General features: G+C 41.9%; 1 pseudogene; it reads right to left on the reverse strand.

The window, feature by feature from the left end:
- Positions 1–13,313: 13,313 nt before the first annotated feature.
- LOC138225404 (uncharacterized) overlaps positions 13,314–26,715 on the reverse strand; it is a 37,520-nt pseudogene continuing 24,118 nt past the window's right edge.

The raw sequence follows: 26,715 nt of genomic DNA on the forward strand, positions 1-26,715 counted from the left end.
CTGTCTACAGTCTCTGCCACCTGAGACTGGAAACCTCTTCCAGCTCGATGCTCAGGCAGACTGTTGTTAGACTGTTGTTGTCTATTATCTCTTCCCGTATCCTTTCTTCCTCTTTCACTGTGTTTCTTTAGAAAGTGGTGCTGCTTTGGTCGTACCTTCTGAAGTTCCTCACCTGGAGGAGTTATGAGCTTGGTTAGTATTGGGGATCAGATGAAGTGTCGCAGTCCAGTCCAGAGCAAATTTGCTCCTTGGTTCTGGGACTGTGTGGAGCCACAAGGGAGAAGGTGTCCCTCACTTCATCAAATTCTAAAATTGATAGCTGAATGGCCAAGTTAAAGAAAAGCTTTAAGTATATAAAAATTCCACGTTTTGAATTTTGAAGCATTTTAAATCCTTAACTGTGAAAAAAACTGTATCAGGTCAGCCTATATCAGGGGTCAGTAACAAGAATAGTTGTGTCACATTAAAAAAAAAGTTGTTTTAGTTATCAGCTTATAAGCGAGAGAAGGCTTCATTTACAAGTTCGAGAACCTTGTTCAATGCTCCCACAATGATTTAGGTGAAGAAGTGTCTCTTGAACTCATTCTGAAATGTACTTCCAAATTTTGTCTCTCCTTTTGGCTTCTCCACATCATCTAGAAGTAACAAATGATGTGGCAACATTAACACTCAAGTCTTTTTCATCGGTAGCCTTTTCTAGCTCAGTGTTTCCCATTTAGGATTTATATTTTGTCTTTACAAAGCACAGAAGTGCCCTGCAGTTGTCTACGTGAAATTTCCTCCTCTGGGTGTTCGCCCAGTCTTGAGTTTCATCTAAATCTTGAATTTTTATCAAAATGCATTGAGACACCTGAGATTTCCTCAGTTTAGAGAAAGTATGCCACATCATTTAGAGAACAGATTCTCTCTAGGTGGGGAGAGTCAGTGTAATAAAGTGGACATGTTGCCACTTATTTCTTAAAGTTCTTATTTCCAGAAACTGGATGCGCTGAGTCTAGTTGGGTTTAATGTGCTCCCTTTTGATGTCAATGTCTGTGTGTTTCAGATTTCCTGGCCTCACCGGACATCTTCATGGTGAGACTTCTGGTAAGTGAGGCCTCAACTAGCAGAGCACACAAGGCCCCCTAATGTAAGACTTGAACAGTAGTGCACAGCTTCTCTACCCACAACCAGCCAGAGTGGGAAGACTGGGCCAGTGGGGGTGATTCCTTTCTTGATCCAGTGTGAACTGGGGGAAAAAGTGCATCAGTGAAGCCAGTGATTCAGTATTCAGTGTAGACAGCAGCCGTGTACACTGATACCCAGCAGTGATGTGCAGGCCCGAGCTGAAGTTCTGTGCTGACATCTGCTTGCCAGCTTGGAGCATCCCAGCCGCACAGAGGTGGGACTGAGTGCCTGAGCCTCCTGCAGTCCCTGGGCCCAGTGACCCACCCCCAGCTGCCCAGTGTCTAGGAGCCTCTCATCCCACCCCTGGCCAAGCTCCCTCAGGTACCCCACAGCACAACAGGACAGATCTGCAAAGAGATATGTCTGAGAGAGCACTCAGCTGCTCCCGAGAGTACACAACGATAAGTGTAGAAGTCTGTAGCAGAATTATATGATTTCTCTCCAGGAGTTTTAGGTGCATTTAGAGGATTAATCAGATTTGGAATCTTTCAGTGTTGCATTAGAATCAGTGTCATATCTTCTGCAGAGCACAGGTTTTGTCCTAATGGCAGCATTACCTGAGCAGATCTCCATCCCATTGTCCAGAACTGTACAGGATACAGCATATCAGATGGGAGATTTACATTTATCAACACCAGGATGTCTTTAATGTCACTCATCAGTGTTTTCTTATGCTCAGTTACAGCTATTCTCCTTAAATAAGCTCTGAACTGCTGCAGCCCTTATCTAAGTGCTGAGTTTTTCGTGTGTTGTGTTTCAGAATTTCCAGCAGTGGCAGGATGGGCTGATTGTGGTATGTAGTGAGAAAGGGGATTGTTAACACACACAGTGAGAGGGAGGGGGCACACAGGGAAAGTGATCTTCTTCCTCTGTTAGGTAATGGCATGTCATTCAAATGCAGTGTCAGCTGTCTTGTGCTTCCTCTCCTTGGTTGCTGTGGAATCAAGAGAATAATCTCTCTTCTCTTGTTGAGGTGGTCCTGTCATGCTGTAGTGTGAGAGAATTGTTGTCAGTTCTCATTGCTGTGCAGTTATTTCAGCTGCATAGTGTGGTGTGTGGGTGTGTTTGCTCATTCTGCTGTGGACCTGATTGCCTCCCCTGTGTGTCTGCAGCTGCTCTCTAACACACTGAGCGCATTGGCGGATGTTATTTTATATTTTTTAATATAGCTCAGACAACCACGATGAGTCTCTGCGATTGTCCTGACCAGCCACCTACATCTGTTATGACATCTTTCTCTGTTATTAATTTTCAGACACTTAAAACTGTTACAGACATCTTCCACATGTGATCTAGACCCTGTTCCTACAACTCTTTTTAAGAAGGTTTTTGATTGTGTGCAAGATCATGTTTTTACTATTGTATATTGCTCTGTGTCAGCTGGCCAAGACTGCCTTGGTGAAGCCTCTACTAAAAAAGACTAATATGGATCCTGTTGTTAGCAAATTGACCTGAGACTGAGTGCCGATAAACACAATTTGGTTTTACTTGATCTCAGTACAGCTTTCAATACAGTTGATCACAAGATTCTGATCAACCCACTTGAAAACTGGGTAGGTCTTTCAGGGTTGGTTTTAGAATGGCTTAAATCTTATTTGATGAATAGACAGTTTTTTGTTGCTTTGGGAAATCAATCATCAAAATCATTTTGACATTTCTTGTGGAGTTCAGCAGGGTTCCATTTTAGGACCTCTGCTCTTTTCATTATATATGTTACCTTTAGGTAATGTAATTAAGAACCGTGGGATCAATTTCATAGCTACACGATGATATACAACTGTATATCTCTGTTCCATCTGAAGATCAAAACTCCGTCAAACGGACTAATCGGCTGTGTGTTAGATATTTCTCAGTAGATGTCCCAAAATTTTCTACAGTTAATCAAGACAAGACTGAAATATTGATATTGGGTACTAAAATTCAGAAAGAACTCTTGCAGGATAAATTGGGCTCTTTTGCTTCATGTGTTAAATCTGTCCATGCATTTGTTACCAGTAGATTCAATTTTTGTAATGCTCTGTTTAGTGGACTTCCCTAGAAAACAATAAATCTCTTACAACTTGTTCAAAATGCAGCAGCACGGATCCTAACAAAAACAAGAAAGAGAACACATATCACTCCTGTTTTGAAAGATCCTCACTGGTCACCTGTATTTTCTAGGATAGATTTTAAAGTTCTTTTACTTGCTTTTAAAGCTCTAAACGGCCTAGCACCTATGTAACCTACTGAGTTTCTGTCTTTATATGTTCCTATACGTGACCTGAGATCTGCAAATACTGGCCTTCTGCGGATACCACATGTGAAATACAGAATCTCTCTTCTCTTGTTGAGATGGTCCTGTCATGCTGTAGTGTGAGAGAATCGTTGTCAGTCCTCATAGCTGTGCAGTAATTTCATACTGTTTGCTCATTCTGCTGTGGACCTGATTGCCTCCCATGTGTGTCTGTAGCTGCTCTCGAACACACTGAGTGCAGTGGTACTGTAGATGTGCTCAATACCTTCTACCTGTGGTTCTACCTTCTTCAGAAAGTCACAGATTGCTGAGATATGTTATTCTAGAAACTGACAACATATGAATAGAAAGTAAACATTATACCATCGATCTCTGGTATTCCTTTAAAGGGGAACTGTAACACATTTTTATATTTAGAGCTTAGAAACTATCAGCATTGATGAGTGTATTTCAAACCACAATAGAAGTCAGATGTAAGCTGGAGGCTTTACAAGTTACTGTGTACATCACAAAATAGATAAAATTTCCAGAAATGCCCAACACCTGCGATTCAACCGAAATATTGCTCTCGACATCAAGACAGTCTAGCTGATAAATTGAAGTTACTTGTTAATTCTGAATGCAGATCACACTGGAAACTTTCTGTGGTCAAATGCCTGCAGCACAACCTGTACGTATTCACTCGTACCTCACAGTACATGTATCATTTTAGTGACTAGTGAGCAGGAAGGGCCGCTTCACGGCGCAATTCATACGAACTCTCGCTCTCCCCGTGGAGAGAACAGGGGTTTGTGACAATATGGCGACTTACAGAACTTTCAAAACGTTCATGATTTTGTGGTTAATTCGATATTTGTCAATGTTTTCTATGCCGTTAATCAATTCATTTTGCTACAGAGATTTACTAACCGGTCTGAGAAACTGGGACTGCAGTTCCCCTTTGAAATTCTATTGGAAAGCTGGGCGGCGCATGAAGAACCTTTGACAGGCTTCCGTCACCTTGCCAAGACGTCACCTTTAATAATCAGCTCTTGCAGGTCCTGTCACTCGGAATGCTCAGGCTGCCACAAAGAGCACTGCAGTAGACCGAAAGGTATTGCCCAACACCTTTTCATAGTACTTTTTTCCCCATTATAGACAGTTTAATAAACCTTACTTTTTCTCGTATTTTTTCTTATGATGTATCTTCTATAAAATGTGAAGATGTTTGCAATTCATTTCCAAGATAAAATAATTGATTAGACAGAATATAGCTCAGACAACCACAACGAGTTTCATCAATTGTCCTGATTAGCCACCTACATCTGTTATGACATCTGTTCTCTGTTATTAATCTTCAGACACTTAAAACTGTTACAGACAACCTCCACATGTGATCTTGACCCTGTTCCTACAACTCTGTTTAAGAAGGTTTTTGATTGTGTGCAAGATAATGTTTTTACTATTGTAAATTGCTCTCTGTCAGCTGGAGTTATTATGTTATTAGCAATTTTAGACCTATTTCAAATTTTCCTTTTTTAAAGAAAATTTTGGAGAAAGTTGTTTTTATTCAATTAAAAAAATATCTGGTCTCTAACATTTTTTTTGAGTAACTTCAGTCAGGTTTTCGTTCTAACCATAGTACAGAGAGGGCATTGGTCCATGTTGTGAATGACCTGAGACTGAGTGCCGATAAACATAATTTGGTTTTACTTGATCTCAGTACAGCTTTCAATACAGTTGATCACAAGATTCTGATCAACCGACTTGAAAACTGGGTAGGTCTTTCAGGGCTGGTTTTAGAATGGCTTAAATCTTATTTGAAGAATAGATCATTTTTTGTTGCTTTGGGAAATCAATCATCAAAACATTTTGACATTTCTTTTGGAGTTCCGCAGGGTTCCATTTTAGGACCTCTGCTCTTTTCATTATGTATGTTACCTTTAGGTAATGTAATTAGGAACCATGGGATCAATTTCATAGCTACAACGATGATATACAACTGTATATCTCTATTCCATCTGAAGATAAAAACTCCATCAACAGACTAATCGTCTGTGTGTTAGATATTTCTCAGTAGATGTTCCAAAATGTTCTACAGTTAATCAAGACAAGACTGAAATACTGATATTGGGTACTAAAAGTCAGAAAGAACTCTTGCAGGATAAATTGGGCTCTTTTGCTTCATGTGTTAAATCTGTCCATGCATTTGTTACCAGTAGAATCGATTATTGTAATGCTCTGTTTAGTGGGCTTCCCAAGAAAACAATAAATCCCAACTTGTTCAAAATGCAGCAGCACAGATCCTAACAAAAACAAGAAAGAGAACACATATCACTCCTGTTTTGAAAGATCCTCACTGGTCACCTGTATTTTCTAGGATAGATTTTAAAGTTCTTTTACTTGCTTTTAAAGCTCTAAACGGCCTAGCACCTATGTACCTTACTGAATGTCTGTCATTATATGTTCCTATATGTGACCTGAGATCTGCAAATACTGGCCTTCTGCAGATACCACATGTGAAATACAGAAAGAGTGGAGAGGCTGCTTTTTGTTTTTATGTTTCTAAATTATGGAACTCACTACCACTCTTTATCAGGTAGTCAAGCTCGGTACATTGTTTTAAAAAACACTTTTTAATTTAGCTTTTAGTTAAAATGGTTCTCTGTTCTTTCTAATTATCTTTCTTTTTTATTTATCTTTTATTGTTCTTATTCTATTACGACCTTCCTAATTTCTATTTCTTTTTCAAGCATAAATTGACATTGATGTTGCTTTACTGTATTACCGTTTTTTCCTTTACAACTAAAAGTATATCTCTTAATTTTAAGATTTTGTTTTTACACTTGGTTTGTAAAGCACTTTGAGCTGCTATCTGTATGAAAGGTGCTCTATAAATAAAGTTGATTATTATTATTAGGAGCACAGTTTAAAAATGTACATAGATTTCTGGAGGAATGCAGGAAACTAGATGATTAAAGAGCTAGGTTAGAGAAGGAAAAAAATAGAGGACTTCTGCTTTATAAGGCTGAAGCTGAAATTCAAGCTCTCTCAAAATTACACAAGGCAAATGAAAAGTTAAGACATGGAAGTGTTAGGAATGTGAATAAAAGGCTTAGTAAACTTCGGACACTTGAGCAAAAAGTTGTGGAATGTGAGCAGGCAGTCATTTTGAATTAACTGGACAAAAGTGAGTTAGAGAAGGAAAAGGCACAACTAGAGAAGAGTACTGATGAATTGCAGGAACAGTTGCAAAAAGTTAGATATACAAAAAAAGAAATAACAGAAGGTTGCGTATTACAAAAGGAAATGTGATTCTGAAGCAGATTTAGCACATGGGGAGAGGGACCTGGATGAGCAGGTGCAGTTCTGGCAGGGAGAATATGAAGGCTTGAAAACAGAGACAGACAGGAGAGTGAGTCACAATATTAGCGCGTGTGAAAAAGGAAAGTATAGTGATGCTGTAAGAGAGGCTTATATGGATTTAGTAGCAAACTGTCACGGACGTCCAAAGGGACTAACCGTGGGGAGCGGGAGAGCAGAAAAAGACCCATTTGCGTAGCGGCGAGACGGGAAAAAGGCCCGGGCTCATTAGTGCAAAGAGTTCAGGAATGCCGTATAGAAACCTATGCCCTCAGGGAGCGGACGTGGGGCGCCCTGGTGCTAGGCGGGTCTCAGGACATCTGAACATCAATGCTGAGCGAGGACAGAGTGCAAGACCCGAATATATAGCCCAAGGGAAAGAGAGGGACAGGAAGGACAGCAGACCGGAAACTAGGGACAGGTCAGAGAAGGAGCGCCCTCTGGCTGCAGAGGGCGTGACACAAACATGGGCGTTAGTGCATGAAAGGCTTCTAAGATAGTCAGAATAGTTTTGGATAAATTGGTAGGTATTCAGGTCAACAGATTGCCAGGGGAAAGTTTTTGTAAATATCTTGTGTTAGAAGAGAGACAAGTTTCTAAAACATCTAAAAGAAAAACTGTTGCAAGAAAGTAATTTAAGCCTTGCCACAGATGGGACCACTAAATATGGCCATAAATATGGGACTGCAGGGACTTCTTTCCAGGAGGGTAGCAGGATGCATTTGGGACTCAGAGAGCAGAGAGGTGGTGCAAGATGTTGTTAACAGTGGAAGCAGGGATTCGGATGCAACGCTTTCTGAGAAAGAAATTGTCTACAAAATTACAAATCTAATTGGCAACAGGGCAAGTACAGAAAAAAACATTAATGAAATCCTGGCACGGTACAGAACTGATATCTTGCCTGAAATTGTATATGGATTTGATGACCTCAGTGAGACAGACAAGGCTAGGATCAGAGTTATCAATGAGTTGTTCTGTGAATTGCATTTAATTGATGCCTTGGCACATCAGGCAAATGTTACACTTTCTGTCTGGGAAGGAATGACTGTTGGTGGCGAAAAGGTGGGCAGTGTTAGTTTAGATTGGATGCATAGAAGGGTTGGAGAGAGTGGTACAGTTAGATTGATTAGATCAGTGTGCAAAGCCATCCATGAAAGAGGGTGTGAGAAAAGTGGCAAATCTGTACAGTTCAGATCTTTTTTGTTGAGCCAGGTAAAATCTGATCATGTCTCTCTGATTCCATTTAAAGGAAACTGAATTAATGCAATGTTCCACAATGCAGCTGGAGTATTTTTTGCAAGCTGAATTGCTGGAATTCATGCATGATATTATATGTAATGAAAACAAATTAATAGAAGCACTGTTTAAGGTTTTGAGAGTAGCTTAGTTGCAGGATGCAGAGCACTGGGAATTATTTGTAAGGTTGTGACAGAGCCGTTGTGGAGAGCTCTGGGAGCATGTTTTAGAAATGAATGCGAGATACAGGGAGCTAGTGTGTAAGCTGAAGGAATGGCAGGCTGATAGCAGTACGTTAGTCAGAGGTGAGGTACAAAAAAAAGGATCTTTTTTTCTGAACCGGGGAAAATCTGATCATGTTACTCTATAACAATAATAAAAAAACAATATTTTACATATCACCTTTATGTGATATCACCTTAAGGACAGCACATACAAGGGTTAATTGCACAATGGACCGCGCAAAGAAATTTAAAATAGTCTTCTTTAGGTGTGAGGGCAGGAGTGGATCGCAGCAGGCATAATCGGTAAATTAGGAAAACAAAGAACAGGACAGGCGAGACGTTTATCCAGAGAGCGAGTGATCAGAAAAAGGAACAGCTGTTACACCCAGGTTTTACGCTCTCTCTCTGCTGAATGAATAAAAGCATTTTATTAAAAACACGTTTGCGTTTGTCTGGGTATTTACTTTGTAATCTGTGGTTTACATCTACTGTATTGTTTTGAGATCCCACTTTTAAAGGTGATATGTAAAATAAAGTTTTTTATTATTGTTATAGAGAAACATGATCAGATTTTCCCTGGTTCAGAAAAAAGACGATTAAAATCTGTAATCTTTCCACTTGTATGTCATCGGAAAATCCAAAAAGTTTCTGCTTTGTGCAAGGATAGTATCAAAAAGTAATCTAAGTGGTGAGAAAGCTGTGCTCCTCAAAGCGCTTTACAGGATAAAAACAATAACAACAATAGTGGCCGGGCAAACGATTATTTTATAGAAATACAAAATGAGATATAATGATGTGTTCCGGCTAAGACATTAACGAGTACAACCCCTCTCTCTGCGGGAGTGCTGGCTGTGACGAATTAAACTGGTTTCACAGGTAATTTCAAAGTAGAAGGGGGTGAGATTTCCAGCTTAATTTTCAGGGTTAAATATTTTTTCATTCTATACAGCAATCGCATATTTGGGTACCGTTTCATAAAACTTTCATGCTCAAAATGTTTAGGGAGAAATGGAAGACTGATAATGGAATGGAATGGAATGAATGATAAGTGTCGCAGTTTGAATAATTTTCGTAGTTAGAAATTATGAAACGCTCTGTTAAAAGCAAGGGAGTTTTTATGTCCGTTGCAGTAAAAGAAAGTGCCTGACAAAGTAGGGCTTGGACAGATTCCAAGTGCATTTTTGCAATTTACGTTGCATTGTCCAATGTGCTGCTGTAATACAGTTTAAAATAAGTCTAAACTGTATCAGCTTTATGGGTTGCAAATTAGAAAAAGTCAAAAACCGCACTCAGAATGCAATTTAGAGCTTTCTGGCAAGAGGAGACACCCAAATTAATAATGTAACATGCCACTGTTTGTGCATGAACAAAGTTATACTGCGATTTCCTTAGATACGCGATTAAAAAAAAAAAATTGAATCCCCGGCGGAACACATTCCATAAGAATCAGCGCTTTTATATATCGCCTTTAAAGGTGGCTTCTCAAAACGCTTTACAGGATAAAAACAACAATAACAGCAACAACAATATTGTATTTCACTGCACTTTGAAAACCAAGTAATAACTTAACTATATGTGCAAACGTTTTATGATATGTCGCTGTTGTGAATGTCTGTGGAGTGTATCTTATTTGCCTGTCTGTCCTGGCTCTCTCGCTCAATTCAATTCAATTCAAGGTGCTTTATTAGCATGACAGATGGGTACAATCGATGTTGGGTATTTACTTTGCTTTGAGATTCCACTTTTAAAGGTGATATATAAAATCAAGGCTTTAACTTGCTTTAACTCCGCAAGTCTGAGTTCTCGTGTCTGTCCTATCCGAACCCGAAAGTATTACAATATGTATCTTTATAGCAGTTGGTGTACAACTTTTTAGCATAGATTACACTTTTATAAAATGTATTTAAAAAATAAAAACGATTACTATCTAATCTTTCCACGTTTGATCCCAAGATCCCAAAAAAAATAAATCTAAACGGGGAGAAAGTTATGCTGAAAGTTTATTGAGATACTTAGAAGACAAAGATATCAATTTATGTTGCATTTGTCTGATTGTGAATAAAAAAACACATATATTTAAACACGCGTTTATGATTTAAATCAAAACGCGATTCAAATCAATATAAATGTTTATTTTGTAACGCATAGGTGACTATTCATTGTTATTAAAATGACTTAAATTCAATCATGTTGTGATATTTAGAAATATAAATTTGTTTGGTGCGAGTAAAGTTTTATTTAATCTCTGACCAAGGGAAACGTTTCATTTTTTCAAAGAAATGTTTGTTAAAAAAAAAGTCATGGTTCCAGTGGGATTCAATCACAGACCCTGTGACATGGGAATCAGTTGAGGTTTAGGAGATTTGTGTGAGGAATGAAACATGAAAATGGAGTTTTCAATTTTTCATAGGAGGGGAAAAGGCTTAATCTAGAATAGCTGATTGATAACTAAAAAAGTGTTGTCTGCAGGCCAGACAAAGAGACAAACAGAAGACAAAGATTCATTTTTGGCATCGTCAGAACATATTGCTGAAGAAAAGGCAGAGTTTTTAAAGGAGGCTATTAAGCAGCATTTTAAGGCTGGAGATCTAGGTAGAAAAAAGAGGTTGGTATGGAAAGATTAAGAATTCTTATGTTAATTAAATTAGAACACTTGTTAGGAAAGAGAGTTAGACATGTTTTTGAAGAGAAAGATATGAAGGTGTGGTACAAGGGCACAGTCGTTGAAATGAGACTAGATGGCCAGGAGTATGTTTTTAAATTACTTTGTGGAAAGATTATATGAAAAGTTATTTAGAATCGCTTCCTGTTAGTGCAGAGGACTTTGTAGGCAAGAAAATGGAGCACTTTTGTGAGCAGTGAAGATGGGAGTGAATGCTGGTGGCCAGGCAGGGCAGTCCGTGTAAATAGAACAGGAGACTTGTTTGTTGTGGATTGTGTAGAGGAGGGTGATGATGACATTAGTGGCTTTAATTGAGTATCCATTGTTAGATGATCACATGGATAATGAGGTGAGGATTTTTGCTTAGGTTTCTTAAGTTCCGGGCAGTTGCTAATGTTACACTGTGTGTCAGATGCAGATAATTTTAAGGAAGTTACTGCTCTGTATGTAACTGCTGATGTAAATATCGTCCCTGTGCCTTGTGATAGCTGGTTTCCAGCACTGTCTATAGTTACTTGCGAGTTATAATTTTTACACTGTTGTTCATTGTTATTCGTTGGATATGTATGTTGTTCAGGTACAGTTTATATACTTTTAAGATTTATCTTATGATGTAGCCGTGCAATGCCTGTGATAATGCCTTTTTTCCCCATCAGGTCCAAAGAAAGTGTATGTCCTCAGAGACTCTATGTTGTGGGGCCTGGAAACACTGATGCCAGCAGAACAGGTGTGGCTGCACCCTGGCACAACACTCAGTGCCCACCAGCACCTGTACCACCTCCAGGCCCTGAACGAGGATATATTACTGATCATTAACACGGGGACCAATAACAGAGCCCAGGGGGACTCCTCCTATGACATCCTTAGAGCTAGAAAAGAACTGACTGTGGCAGGAAGGAGAGCATCTCCTTGTAAGGTTCATATGGCAATTTGCTCAGTTTTCCCACAGCTCTGCGATGCCTCTTTGCTGCTGGAGCTGTGAAAGAAGCTGCCCGGGCTCTTTCACAGCTCCCCTCTCACATGGACCATGTGCAGCTCCTCAGGAGCAACAGAGTGCTTCTGCAGAACCAGCAGACGTTGCTCAGGTCTTTGCTGCTGATGGGCTTCATCTCAGGGCCGATGGGAAAAGGAACTTTTCTCAGTATATTTTACATTTTATTTCTCATTATTTTAGAACTTTAATTTGATATATTTTATTTCACTAGTGCCAAATTTTATTTTATTTTTTAAATTATTTATAATTTACTTGTTTACTTTCATTTTGTGATATTTTGATTTTAGTTTGTCAGATCAAGTGCACATTTGACCAAAGTCTTGTAAATTATTACTTTTTACAAGATGTGGAAAAAAGTGCAACAATTTTCTCCAATGCAATTTTAATATTAATGACTATATTTGAATTCATACCTTTTATTATGTATAATAATTATTAAATTGTAATTTATACGGACACTGTTTTGTATAGATGAAACCTTTCCAAAACATATAAATCATTAAAGAAGATTAAAAACATTATTTTCCACGTGTAATATAATTAGGAAGTACAATAAGATCCTGCTTTAACAGTGTTATCAAATGATCAGTCTAATTTGTTAAAAAACCAAAGGACTTGAAGTAAAAAGAAATGACTAACATTGTTTGATTAATTTTAAACACTAAGTTATAAATGCAGACGCGATCGGTGCCATTAGCCCTCAGTCTGTGCTGCTAGGCTCCGCCCCCTCTGTGACGGAGGCAGTGGGCGGGGCGCTGTTCTCCAGCCTGACTGGGGAACAAGGACCCGCTGATCTGTTTCACACCACAGGAAGAGAAGAGAAGGAGATTGTTTCTGCACGAAACGCGTACTTTCGTTATGAACTCCATTTATGAAATTCAAGTATTTTAAAGGTTGAATTATAAAGTAAAAAACGTACAATGTACACAAACATTCTAGGCTGATCACCCGTTTATTAATGATCTAAACACGTTTTTTACAGCTTTTAAAGTCATGCAATGGCCCAAGCAGGGACACTTCACTGTATCATATTTTCGATTTCTTTTTTTAAAACTTAAAAAAATCATTTGCCCAGCATGATTCTGAGATACCATAGCGCATTTGTTTTTTACTCCCTGGTGGAAACATGCTTCCATACACACCACAGGAAGAGAAGAGAAGGAGATTGTTTCTGCACAAAACGCGTGTTGTGTTTCACTGGGAGCGACAACACCCGAGATCAAAGTGTGATGAACTATTACGGCGCGGATATTGCCTTAACCCGCTGGGCTGAGGGCCGACCTCCTGGCCACAGGATGCAGGGTGCCCAAGGGGCAGCTACTGGGGTGGAGCTGGGGTGCGAGAGTCGCATACGAGGGAGAGGAGGAAATCATGCTGGGATTTATAGCGTCTGGTGGAGGAAGGATGACGGGAGCGATTGCTAATTACTGACAGCTGAGTACGATTGAGCGAGGTTGTTGTCACCCCTCCCGAACTTTCGTTATAAACGCCATTTATGAAATTTAAGTATTTTAAAGGGTTAATTATAAAGTAAAAAACGTAGTTTTCCCAGCGTCTGTCCTGATGCTTTGCCTTGTAATTTCCAGTCGCAGAATTCCTCCACTGCCTCTCTGACAGGTTCGCCCAGTGCTTTAGCAAGTGCGCCAACTTCACCTTCCCTGTAAAGAATTAAGACATCACGATCCTGTGGCCAGAAGCCCTTATCCAGCAGTTTCAGCATCTGGACTAATTCAGAATCAGAGTCGCTTTGTAAGGCTACTGATCACAGACTGATGGAACTGGAGCCGGTTTATCTTTCCTGTACCCTCTGAGATGTCAACATCTTTAAACGCACCCAGTGACGAGCGTTGCTCGGCCTTCACTGCTGATTGACCGCCGGTGTCTTTCTTGGCTGTCAAGATATCGAAGGTCTGCTGAATGTGGGAACTGGAGTCCACCAGAGATGTGTCTGTGTTTTGGAGTTTCAGGGAGAGGCCCAGCAGCTCACGGAGAGCGTTATTCATAGATGCCAAATCAGCAACAGATGAGGAGTTAGTGAGGTGTTTGTGTAGTCCCTTGTGTTTCTGTCTCTCAGTGGTGTGCTAATGCAGGGAAATCTTTCCATACTGCTTTTACAGTATTAAAACTGCTTGCCACCCATCTAATATTCCAAATCTGGCCAATTTTCAAAATCTGCACATTTAGATCTGCGGCTGCTTTCTCGAGCATCTGAGCGTTCTTAGTCGATTGGTGATAAAGTGAATATAGTTTTGCGATAAAGAATTCAAAATGGTTACACCCAACCACTTCTTTGGGAGCGTCTTGGACTGCCAGTTCACGGCGATGTGCCAGACAGTGTATGGACTGCACTTTAGGAAAGTCAAGCTTTAGCCTAGCAGTCAGTCCAGAGGATTTGCCAGTGAGCACTGCAGCCTCGTCAGTGGCTATGCTGATGTAGTGAAAACCGGCTCAGGGACGCCAAATATGTAATCATAGTGGCTCTCTGAAGGCACCAGTTCTGTAGGGTTTGGGCATTTACTGAGACAATTATTAATTGTAGCAGTAAATCACAAAGTTGATTCTTTTGATGGCTTTAGAATCCAACCATGCGACATAACTCAAACAACGCACACACACAGGTACTAATACACGAGGATACATTTATTAATACATAGAATATGCATATAAACCTAACAGATCTTATCGAGAGGGTTATCAGAATACAAAAGGTATATTCGGTCAGTTACAAAGAGTTACACATATCAAGAGGACATACGTTCGGTATATCATTCATTAAGACCGTTTCATAAATGAACTTGGTTATAATTTCTACATTAGATACTCAAAACAAGTACATAACTCTTAGGAATTAAATTGATATCAACTGGTTTGGATAACAATTGAATTCTCGAGCTGTAATGCATTGAAGTTGAATACTCATCCAATTTTTGGGGATTCAGATCTCCTGCGGGCACAAAGAAACAGTTGCAGGCTTGTTGCTCTCCAATCCGCGCTCTCTGGCTCCATGCCAGGCTGTGCTGTGCGGCTTGCGACGGTCCGCTGCTGATGCTCACTGACCGGCTAGTTAGTGTTGGCTTTAACTAGCAAAGTTTGTGCACAGGAGAAAAGATGATTGTGGGTCCCAGCAAGTCAGGAAGAGGACCGGTTTGTTCCTGATGAAGAGCTAGTTCTGAATAGTGATTCAGCTGTCCACAGTTCCGACCTGTTCACGAGGCCTGCTGCTGGTTACTCTCTGGCAACCTCCACTCTAGACTCTTAGAACAAAGGAAAGTTCTGGCACTCGGACACACTGGCCGTTCCGTGGTTGTCCGGGCTGAGTCTCAGGATGGTCAGAAGGTTTGCTGCGAGAATGTCCTGCCCTTGGGAGCCTTCTGCTTCTGGGCCGTCCTGCCCTGGAATTCTCCTTTGAATTCCCTTTGGAACAGTCCACAGAATTCTCCTGAATCTTTTCTGAATCTTGTGAATCTGAATCTCTCTGAATCTAACAGGCTCTCTGTGTTGCCTGTTTTTACCTGGAGGAACTTCAGCTCATTGATTGGCTGAAAGTTCCATGGGCATCAGAGTCCCACGTGGGTTACTCGGCCCTACCAGTCCCTGATTGGTTGATCAAGGTGAGATATGAGTCACTTACTCCTGACACTTAGGAATGCAGTCCAGATGTCCAACTGGCACTCCCTAGACAGATAGGCGCCAATGGATGACCATTGATCATGATAGCCAGGCTTAGCTAAATGCATCCCCCTTTGGGAGCTGTCCTAGGACCTTAAATCACCCTGCATGGTTTCTCTGTGGCTGCACCACAGAGATGAACAGAGAAATGAGGCCTAATTTGGGAAAGCTCAGAAACACTTAATTCTGCCTTATTAATAAGCCTCACTGCTACACTGATGAGATATTTCTTCAAGAACTCATCATCCAAACCCACGTTACTAAGGCTCCCTCTCAGGCAACAGTAGATTGATTCTGTGTCTCTGCCATCCGTCAGCTCTGTGATGTCCAAAAATACATTGTCCACGTCCACAACCGCTAGCAGCAACAGTCAGATCGCGCAGTTTGGGTTGTTTTGTGAACCCAAAATTAGCAAGTAAAGTTCCCTGTCTTCTCTTGGGCATTATTGCCGCTTTTCAGAAATATAAATAGAAAACTGAATGTCATTGGAAAGTTTCTCTGCATATTTACTGTGCGCCTTAACCAACCAACGACATAACTGAAGAAAGATGTGAAGACGGGGGTTTGAATTTAATCCTTTCTGTAGGGGGTTTAGACTTCTAAGTCACAAACTGGGGTTTATGGCAGGAAAGGGGGTTAACTGATAAGGATTGCAGATGCAAGCTAGGAACCCCCCTGGGTGTAATCTTAAACTGACCATTTGTCCAGAACATCGTAAACTGGCCAAATACCATGAACCCCCCTCTTTATCATCAGACCGAGTGACATCAGAAACGGAGAAGAAGACACTATATAACCCAAAAGTTTGTAACAGTACTGGGAACAATACTTCGGTTTTGTTGTTTCTTGCGGGAAACAAGACTTCGGCTTTATTGTTCCTTGCATGCAATAAACTCATCTGTTTTACTTCATCTCGGGATCAAGAACCTTATTTCTTCTGTTACAACAAATTTGGCGTAGTCGGCGGATGCTTCAGAAGGCGCAGAACTTCCCATCGGCAGGAGAGACGGTCAGCGCTCACATTACTAAGAGGTAAGGACTCCTCTTTTAAAAAAAAGTCCCGACTCTCTCTGACCGATTGGGAAGTCTCTGCTCCCTGCGAGAATTGCCCGAGATGACGGAGTAAACGTGAGTGAATTCCTCTGGCCCGGGGAAGACACCTATGTACGTAATGGGTTGTTTGCTGTAAGCCCACGATATGGTCTGGCAGGCAGTCCGCAGTATTGTGTACAGGCGTTCGAAGCTTGTGTATGCCTTAATTGCGCGTGGAGTTTTTGAACGGGTTTTGGAACCTTACCGCGAAGTTCAGGACTGGTGTGGGCCTTAATTGCGCCCGGAGTTCTGAAGGTCAGAACTTGTTTGGGCCTTAATTGCGCCCGGAGTTCTGAGGCTCAGGATCGGTGTGGGCCTTAATTGTGCCCGGGGTTCTGGAGCTGAGCGGTGCATTGAATGCACGTATAATCCAGGATTGGTGTGGGCCTTAATTGCGCCCGGGGTCCTGAGATTAGCTACGCCTTGATCGTGCACGAATTGGCGTGGCGTGGTTTTTTGTTTTAAAGGAAACAGGAGTAGAAGATATATATATATGTATGTATGTTTTTGGTGTTTTCCTTGTTTGTGAAATACATATACACATGCACGACACTAACATAAACACACCTCATAATAAAAGAGCAAAGCATTAAGTAGCAGGATTTAAAGGACGTTGAGACCCGAGAATCGCCCTGATTGAGCTCAGTGCGTAAGTCCACCCCGGGGCAAAAGCAGCGATGCTGGCGTTCTGGGGATGGTGAATTACTGATCAAGAAAGGGGGTTTTCGAGGTCTCGTTCCTTACCTGTGAACAGTGTGGTGTAAGTCCTCTCTAAAGCCTCGGAGAGGCATTTAGATCTGGAGGTAACCCTTGGCTGAATGAGTGCATGAATGCACAGGTTTTTCAAGTGAAAGCATCCCCTTACTGTATGAGCTGTTACCTCACACACGATAAAAGTAAAAGAGACCGAACGTGTGCTAACTGATGGTTTGAGAAAGTGGTGGAAAGGTCCGTTTATATATCGGAAAAGTGTAAGTTGACGGAAAAGAAGGAAAAAAATATGGGAAAAGCTGAGTTTTTCAGAGGGAGTCTGGGGCGAAGAAAAAGAAAGCATATGAGCATATGTAAAGAAAGCATATGAGTATTGATTGGCAAAAGCACAAGCATGTAGCTCCCACCCTGGTGCACGGCCGGCACCAGTGGTGGCAGATACATGAGGAAAAAAAAAAAAGGAATTGGGATGTGACTTAAAAGTGTGTTTACGGGGAAAACAAAAACCCGGAAGAAAAGATACTTTACTCGCTACGAGAGGGTATAAAAAAAAGCGAAAAGAGGCAGTGCAGGAGAATCAGAAACTAAAAGAAGAATTAGTTCCTGGTCGCACTGCACTAGTTAATGTGTTATATCCTGCTCTCCTATGGGGGAACAGACAGGCAGGAAATGAAAATAATTGAGATCAATTCCCAAAGTGACCATATGGAGACAGGGGGCCTGAGTGGGATGACACCTGGTACGAGTGTGATAGAGACGGAACAGGAACTCCCTTCTTAAACAGAGGGCGCCCGCAGACCTGTACTCTCACCCTAAGTGGGAAAGGACTTGATGTAGCGGGGGCTGGCGCTGTTGATGACAGCGTCACTCTAACTGTCTCGTACCCCATCGAGGGGGGTCCGCACTCGCACCTACCTTCCCTGATTCCCCCATACGATCATATCCAAAACTGGAAGATATTGACCGGTGGGCTTAAGTACCGCACCCGAAATTAGGAACGCAGCGAACCCGGAGTGCGCTTCAGGAATTAAAAGGATTAATGTAGAAGTAAAACAAGAATACGGCACATTGTAGTACGAAGAGAAAAATATATTCTCGATGTGTATGTGTGTTTTATGAATTTGTGTGCCGGCATGTATGTGTGTAACTGTGAGTTTTTGTATACTAAACGACGGTGTGAGTGTGTTTAGACAGCGGGACTGGCTAGAGACGTAACTAAAGAGACTTGACGAAAATCAACTTAAGGAGATTGGAAAATATAAGAGCGTCTGAAACGTATAAGTACAGTACAGGTGGACGTAAAAGTAGTTAAACAGTTTTTGTATTTTTATACAATTAGTTGCAATAATGGAAACAATTTGGGTTTATTCGAATGTCTCGAAACCAGACATGCTGAAACGCTGTAGGTTTAGAATCGAGACTGGGGAGAATAACGTCTTGTGAGAAGATCTGTTTACCTAACGATTAGATCCTGTAAATCCCTTGTAGCCTCCCTAAGTCTGTCCCATTCCAGTGGATAAAAATGTACTGTTAATGGAGTGTTGGTTTCTCTGTATACTGGAGCACTACTGTCATGCTTGTTTCACTCCTCTGTTCAACAGTGTGTTATAGAGTAATGTATATGGGAAAACGGCAGGAGGCCACAGGAGTATTGGGACAGCAAGTTTTACTTGCCGAGTACCAGATTTTAATGGGTGGTTTTATCCCAGATCTATTGGGTTGGAATATTATGCATTACAAAGAATGACTATCCAGAACAGGGTATCACGTGGCTTCAACTGACTGTGATCACTCAGTATGTTGATGGTATTCTGAGTGCTTCCCCTGATGAGGAAACCCACAAGTCTGAGTTGCTTCAGCTTTAGAGTGTCTAATAATGGCAGTTATGATAAGGCCCTTTTGTGTCTAGCATTGTGAAATTTCAACAGGTTCTGGGTGCAATGTTTTTACGGGGTGAGCACAACTCTTAACAGATCTGCTTAAGGGGGGAGTGCAGTACAAGGACAAGATTGCCTTGGTTCCCGCAGCAAAAGCCGCCTGTAATAATTTGAAACAAGCTCTCTTACAGGTGCTGAGACTGGAGTTTCCTCAGATGGATTAACCATTCCTTTGTATTATTGCAAGTTGCTGACAGAGGCCACCCAAGGAGCCCGCGAGCAGGTCCTGGAGGCGTGGGGACCACCACCTGAACGAGGGCACAACCTCATCCCAGGAGAGTGGGTGTGGATCAGGAAATTTCCTTCACAGGTTCTCCAGCCCAGGTGGGACAGACCCTACCAGATCCTGTTGACAACCGAGTCTGCGGTTCGAGTGGAAGGAAAAGATCGCTGGATCCACGCGTCACACTGCCGACGAGCCTCATCCCCAGTTACAGACTCAGAATGAAATCATTTCTGTTAATAACGATAATTATTGCTGTAGGACTATGTTCCACAGGGATTAATGATCATCTCTCCCACAAAGGAGAACATGGAATTAATTCCTTTTTAGGCCTCTCCTATCTGACAGCTAAGAAAACCAACCAAAGTGCCTGCTAGGTGTGTGCCGCATTACCCAAATATGTACAGGGAGGACTTCCTATGGGGGCCATTCCTTGGCGTCTCGAGGAAGTCATAGGCATGATCATTTGGAGGGATAATTTAGGAGATTTTAATATGACAAACTATGGGGGTTGCCATAACACGACTTTAACCTGCACAACATTACAATATCTACAGGAGCGAGGCTTAGAGCCCACGAGTTTCACAGGCTCTTACACTCCTAAATATAACAGAAGCCATACACCACCATACCTGACTCTAAATTAGGATCGTGAGGGAAACATATGTTTTCAGCACAATAATGGTCTGCACTTGGTTGGATGGAGTCGTTGCAACCTTACCATCGCTGCAAATATATCCACCTCTACCTTCCAAATTCCAGGATGGGATCGGCACACCCCACAATTCGGTATAAGCTTCTTATTTTCAGAGGCATGGGGAGCGCCAAATGGAACATACTTCATTTGTGGAAAACGAGCCTACCCATGGTTGCCAGCCCAGTGGTCTGGCTCATGTCATTAAGGATATGTGGTTCCTCATATCCGTGTTCAAACCCACAGCCCCTTCGGACCTAACCACAGACCACAAAGAAAATTGGCTGATTGGGAATATTATTTAGGTATAATATTTCCACAAGCCAGCATGAACTTTCTGAGTCAAGAGTTAATTCAAATGGCCTCGACTTTAGAAGAATTAGCAAATTCTACCTCATCTAGTCTGAAGGCTGTTAAAGATGAGATGGTAGCCCTCAGAACAGTGGCCATGCAGAACCGACTAGCTTTAGATTATGTACTGGCGGCCCAAGGAGGAACTTGTGCAGTAATTGGCACTGAATGCTGCACATATATTCCTGATAATTCTGAGCACATCTCAGATCTGGCCCAACACATTTACAATGAGGGACAGAAATATCAGGACTATTATACTGAAAATTGGGGAATTGGGTCTTGGGTAAAGTCTGTGTTTGGGGCCTGGGGTGGAACCTTTTTACAGTGTTTATTTGTAGGAATAGTATTGTTTATATGTATAATTGTAATCATCACGTGCACAAAAACATGTATCACATCTTGCTATAACTGTGGAACATACAATGTCATGGCAATACATACCTGTTCGCCAAGAAAGGAAAGATCTGCCCTGACATTGTATGTATAAAAATAGGCTACACTGACGTATGCCATATTTTATAAGGGGGGAATGAAGAAAGATGTGAAGACGGGGGTTTGAATTTAATCCTTTCTGTAGGGGGTTTAGACTTCTAAGTCACAAGCTGGGGTTTATGGCAGGAAAGGGGGTTAACTGATAAGGATTGCAGATGCAAGCTAGGAACCCCCCTGGGTGTAATCTTAAACTGACCATTTGTCCAGAACATCGTAAACTGGCCAAATACCATGAACCCCCCTCTTTATCATCAGACCGAATGACGTCAGAAACGGAGAAGAAGACACTATATAACCCAAAAGTTTGTAACAGTACGGGGAACAATACTTCGGTTTTGTTGTTTCTTGCGGGAAACAAGACTTCGGCTTTATTGTTCCTTGCATGCAATGAACTCATCTGTTTTACTTCATCTCGGGATCAAGAACCTTATTCCTTCTGTTACAACATAACCAAGAGTGACTTGTAAGCTTGTCTGTTTGTCACTTGAAAAGGAACATTGCCTACTTTTGTAACAGCACCACCATGCCTTGATCTGTAATAGTATTCAATTGCTTAGCTATTTTTATGGCAGCAACACACTCAAAACAGAAACTCAAATGTAGTCTATACCGGAAAATAAGTGACCCATACTGTATAAATAGGATTTTTTTTAATTGACAGTTTCCATATTTTAGAGACCCCCCAAAATTTCGCAAATGATCTCTTCAGGGGAGCTCGTGTCTTATTCAAGGGAGCTAAGCTCCCCCTAGCTCCCCCGTAATTTGCACTACGTGTTACAGTACAGAAAGAGAAGAGGCCAAAACACAACAGAGGAGAGGAACCCAAAACTCATCAGTAAGGAGAAGAAAAACCTCTGGGGGTCCAAGGTCAACTGGCTGCCCAACCCCACTGGGCATGCTAACATTATACAATTCAAAAAAAGTACTAAGTGTGGAGTATTAAACCTTCCATCATGTCCTTCTGTGTGACAGTACTCCATGCAGATCCATGTAGACCAGCAAATCCTCCTTAAACGATAGCTATACTCACGATGTCCCCCTTAGATCCATGGCAGTGATGAAGCATCCGACTCAGATGGTCCCCAGCCCGGGCGCCATCCGGACATGTGGGGAGGAGAATAGGATAGTTTGGTCAGAACAGATGTATCTACCTGGTGGGCCAACACAGAGACACACAATGGCATGTACAGCAGCACCAGCAGCCATAGCTCCAGTGGACTATGATGAAAGGTGTGAGTAGGCTGGGCTGAAGTCATAGGTTTTCAGTTGGGATTTAAGTCCTGAGATTGACTTGGCATCCCGTACGTAGGCTGGCAGACTGTTCCATAAACTAGGGGCCCTGTAGCTGAAGGCTTTACCTCCAGCTGTTATTTTATTAATATGTGGATTAAGAAGACCTGCGTTCTGTGATCTAAATGGGCGACTTGTATTGTATACATTAATCAGCTCAATTAAACAGACAGACACCTGACCTCTGAGAGCCTTATAAGTAAAAGATTTTTGAGGTCTGCCCTGTACCTGACAGGAAGCCAATGGAGAGAGCTAAGTATAGGTGTTGTCGTACTTTCTGCTCCTAGTGACAAATACACAAAACCGCGTTTTGAATTTGCTATAAGGTGTTGAAAGTGCGATAGGTGCTTCCTGACAGTAGGGCATTATAGTAATCTGATCTTCTGTATACAAAAGCATGTATTAGTTTCTCTGTGTCTTGAGTGTAGAGAAAATGCCTTAGTTTTGCAATGTTTCTTAACTGTAGGAAGCACACCTTCGATACTGTATTGACATGAGAGTTAAATGAGAGTCTTGTGTCTAAAATGATGCCTAGATTATGCCGAATCTTTGAGGCAAACTTTTAAACCCTCAGAGTTGAGTGCTGAGGTTATAGCAGTCGTATCTGCACTGTTGCCTCCAAACAGCAGAAGCTCAGTTTTATCAGAGTTGAGGGACAAAAGGTTTTCACATATCCAAGTCTTTAATTCATTGATGCAATTAGCTACAGTGACAATCGAGGAGATGGCTGATTATCACTCTCTACACCAGTTTGGAATAATTTTAGCCTCTTCTTCCTTACTTACTTTGAATTAGGGAGCTGCACTGGACAGTTTTGCATTAACACTCCTGCAGTGACTGTGCCCTCATCTTTGATAAACTAACTTGTTTTGGAAGTTGTTGTATCAGAAGCAACGTTTGGCATAATAAATTAAGAAAATCCTGTTGAAAATCGGGTGCTTAACTATTAGGAACAAGTAAAGGTTTATTCCAGGCTGAAAAGAGAAGAAAAGAAACACAACGTTTTGAAGCTGTGAAGCCTTCTACGGGTGTCAATGAGCTATTAGTCTAGTAACAACAGCTCACCTAATCCAAACGTGGATTTGTGACAGATCAGTGAAATATTGTAAGAAGGTGGAGATGAGCGGTTTGCTCTGTTTCCATTGGTTTCTGTGGTGACTTGGTCGAGGCATGACTGCGCACAGTATCTAAAGAGGGGGCGGGGCCATGGGGAGGTCAGTCCTGCTGGGATTCACTTTCGGGATTTATATTGCACTCAAGCCAGAGGGCTAAATCTCTCCGTGTGTAATTGACTTGATACACTCCAGTGATCTTCTTACAATTATAACTTATTTATTGTATTTGATGTAATATTTGTGTGCCTCAGCAGTGAAACTGCATGTTGATTGGTGGAGGGCTGAGCAGGAATTACGGTTACTCAGGGTCACAGGTTATAGTGAATGTAGGAGCTAACGGGTTCGGAGTTACAGGTGAAATAAAGAGTTTGTTCAAGTGTCACATCATCGTCCTGGCTTGTTAATTTCTACACTATACGTGTACGAGAAACAAGACATGGTGTCAGAATAAATAGGATTCACGTCAGGACAAAAGATTTAAAATGAATGTCGCTGGAATTCCCGCACCACGAATGGATTGGGAGGTGAACAACCTGCCCGAGGCTTGGCGCAAATTGAAGCAGCATGTGGAGCTCATGTTTTCGGGTCCACTCAAGAAGACAGGACAGGTAGAGCAATGCAGTTATCTTCTCCTGTGGGTCGGAGAAAAGGGCAGAGACGTATACAACACATGGACGCTCGACGAGGAGGAGGCAAAGGTACTCAAAACCTATTATGACCGTTTTTAAATGCAAGTCAAGCCTAAAACAAATGTTATATTTGCTCGATATAAATTTCACGAGAGTACCATGAGATAACAAACCGTTCGAAGAATTTGTAACAGAGCTGCGGCTCCTTGAAAAAGACTGTAATTACTCTGATAGCGAGGAGATGGTAAGGAATCGCATCGTTTTCGGAATACATTCACCGAGAGTGAGGAACAAGCTGTTGAATGTTGGTTCTGAATTGACGCTAGACAGGGCCATAGACATCATTAGGTCTCACGACTTAGCGCAAACCCAGCTGAGAACGATGGGCAGCAGCGCGAGCAGCCCGCGCCCTGCAGTACTCGCAGTTCAGCGGCAGGCGCCGAAACAGGCAGCTCGAGGAGTGCGCCGTGTCAGGGCTGAGAAACCCGCCCGAGCAGGAAAAGCTAGACCGGAGTGGGGAGCAAAGTGCCAAAAAGACTGTTGCTACTGTGGAAATAAGGCTCACGGCGAACAGGACGTTTGCCCGGCAAAAGGCAAGCAGTGCCTAAAATGTGGACAATGTAACCACTTTGCAAAAGCGTGCCGCTCCAGACGAGGGAAAGGAGTGCACTCCATGGCAGAGAATAAAGCAAGTGGTGAATCCGAAAACGTTGAGCTGTACGTCGATTCAGTGTCACACGAAAAACAGACCTCTGACGTTGAACAGATTTTTGTAGACATTAAAATAAACACACAAAAGGTTATAAAGTTTAAGTTAGATACAGGTGCTCAAGTTAACGTCATTCCTCATGAATATGAATATGCATGAATATGACAAGTTTAAAAGTGACGTTGTGCTACAGCCCACATCTCGCAGACTGTCAGGTTCTGGCGGCGAGCAGCTTGCTGTAAAAGGCTCATGCACCCTGAAATGCAATTACAAGGACAGACAAATGTGTCTGGACTTTTATATTGTAGACACACATGCACCTCCAGTACTCGGACTAAAAGCATGTTTAGACATGGACCTTATTAAACAGGTCTTATCTGTGACCACCCCCCCGAGAAAGCCAGATTTTGTAGATGTCTTTACAGGAATTGGGCTTTTTGCAGGTGAATGCACAATCCACCTCAAACCAAATGCAGTTCCTGTAGTATACCCACCGAGACGCATACCTCTTGCACTGCGGAGCCGTCTTAAGGAGGAGTTGCACAACATGGAGAAGTCCGGCATCATTGCCAGAGTCACAGAGCCAACAGAATGGGTTAATGCACTTGTGGTGGTGGAGAAACCTCGTATGGGTAAACTCTGAGTATGCCTTGATCCAAGGCATCTGAACAAGGCTATCAAACGTCCACACTACCCCTTGCCAACGTTTGAGGACATTACACCAAAGTTGGCTGGAGCGTGCTATTTCAGTGTCCTGGATGCTAGGTCAGGTTATTGAGGCTGTCAAGCTCACAGAAGCTCACAGAAGAGTCATCAAAACTAACCGCGTTCAACATGTTGTTTGGGCGCTACAGATTCCTACGCTTCCCTTTGGAGTAATTTCAGCTCAAGATGAGTTTCAGCGGAAAATCGATGAGACATATGAAGGCCTCGAAGGTGTTACAGCGATTGTTGATGACATCTTGGTCTATGGGAGAACCAAGGAGGAACACGACAGGAACCTTCACACTATGCTACTACGGTCCCAAGAGCGAGGAGTCCGACTCAACTCAGAGAAAAGCATGATCTGTGCCACTGAAGTCAGCTACTTTGGACATCTCCTCACCGTGGATGGGATCAAGCCAGATCCAGCTAAAATCGCTGCTGTGAAGGACATGGAACCTCCCAAAGACAAAAGGCTTTCCAGAAAATGAAGGACCTTATCACAAGGGAATCAGGTCCAGTTCTGGCATACTTTGACCCCAGCAAAGAGTTCCGACTTCAAGTGGATGCATCACAGCATGGCTTGGGTGCTGTTCTGCTACAAGAAGGCAAGCCCATTAGTTATGCATCTAAATCTCTCACAGAAAGTGAAACAAATTATGCTCAGATCGAGAAAGAGTTATATGCTATCCTGTTTGGATGCAAGCGTTTCCATCAGTATGTCTACGGTCGTCACGGTTGTTGTGGAAAGTGATCACAAACCACTGGAATCCATTGTGAGGAAACCATTAGCATCTGCACCCCCTAGACTACAGAGGATGATACTACAGCTCCAGAGGTATGACCTCACAATCCTCCATCGCCAGGGAATTGCGTAAACTTCTGTCCATGTGATGGTGATGTCTACCAGGCCTTGCACGATTGTTAGGAGTCCCATTTTCTCAAAATATTGTAGTAATTTTTAACTCCAGTTTTGGAAACTCTTGTCTTTCACTTATTTTCCTTTGACTTATATTTTCCTAACGCAAGTGAATTATCTTTATAGCTAATCTTATCAGAAATATCGCCTCTAGCCATTTCAGATACACATGACAAAGATATGTGCAGGGCAGCTACAGTATGGTGTGTTTGGGTAGCTAGTGTCCAATGTTAGTGTCTACCCAATGAGTGGAAGGATGGAAGACTTAAAGTGCCAGAACAGTGCACAAAAGTAAAGAGTGGACAAATTAAATACTGATAG

Source organism: Lepisosteus oculatus, chromosome 27, assembly GCF_040954835.1.
Source record: "Lepisosteus oculatus isolate fLepOcu1 chromosome 27, fLepOcu1.hap2, whole genome shotgun sequence".
Lineage (NCBI taxonomy): Eukaryota > Metazoa > Chordata > Actinopteri > Semionotiformes > Lepisosteidae > Lepisosteus > Lepisosteus oculatus.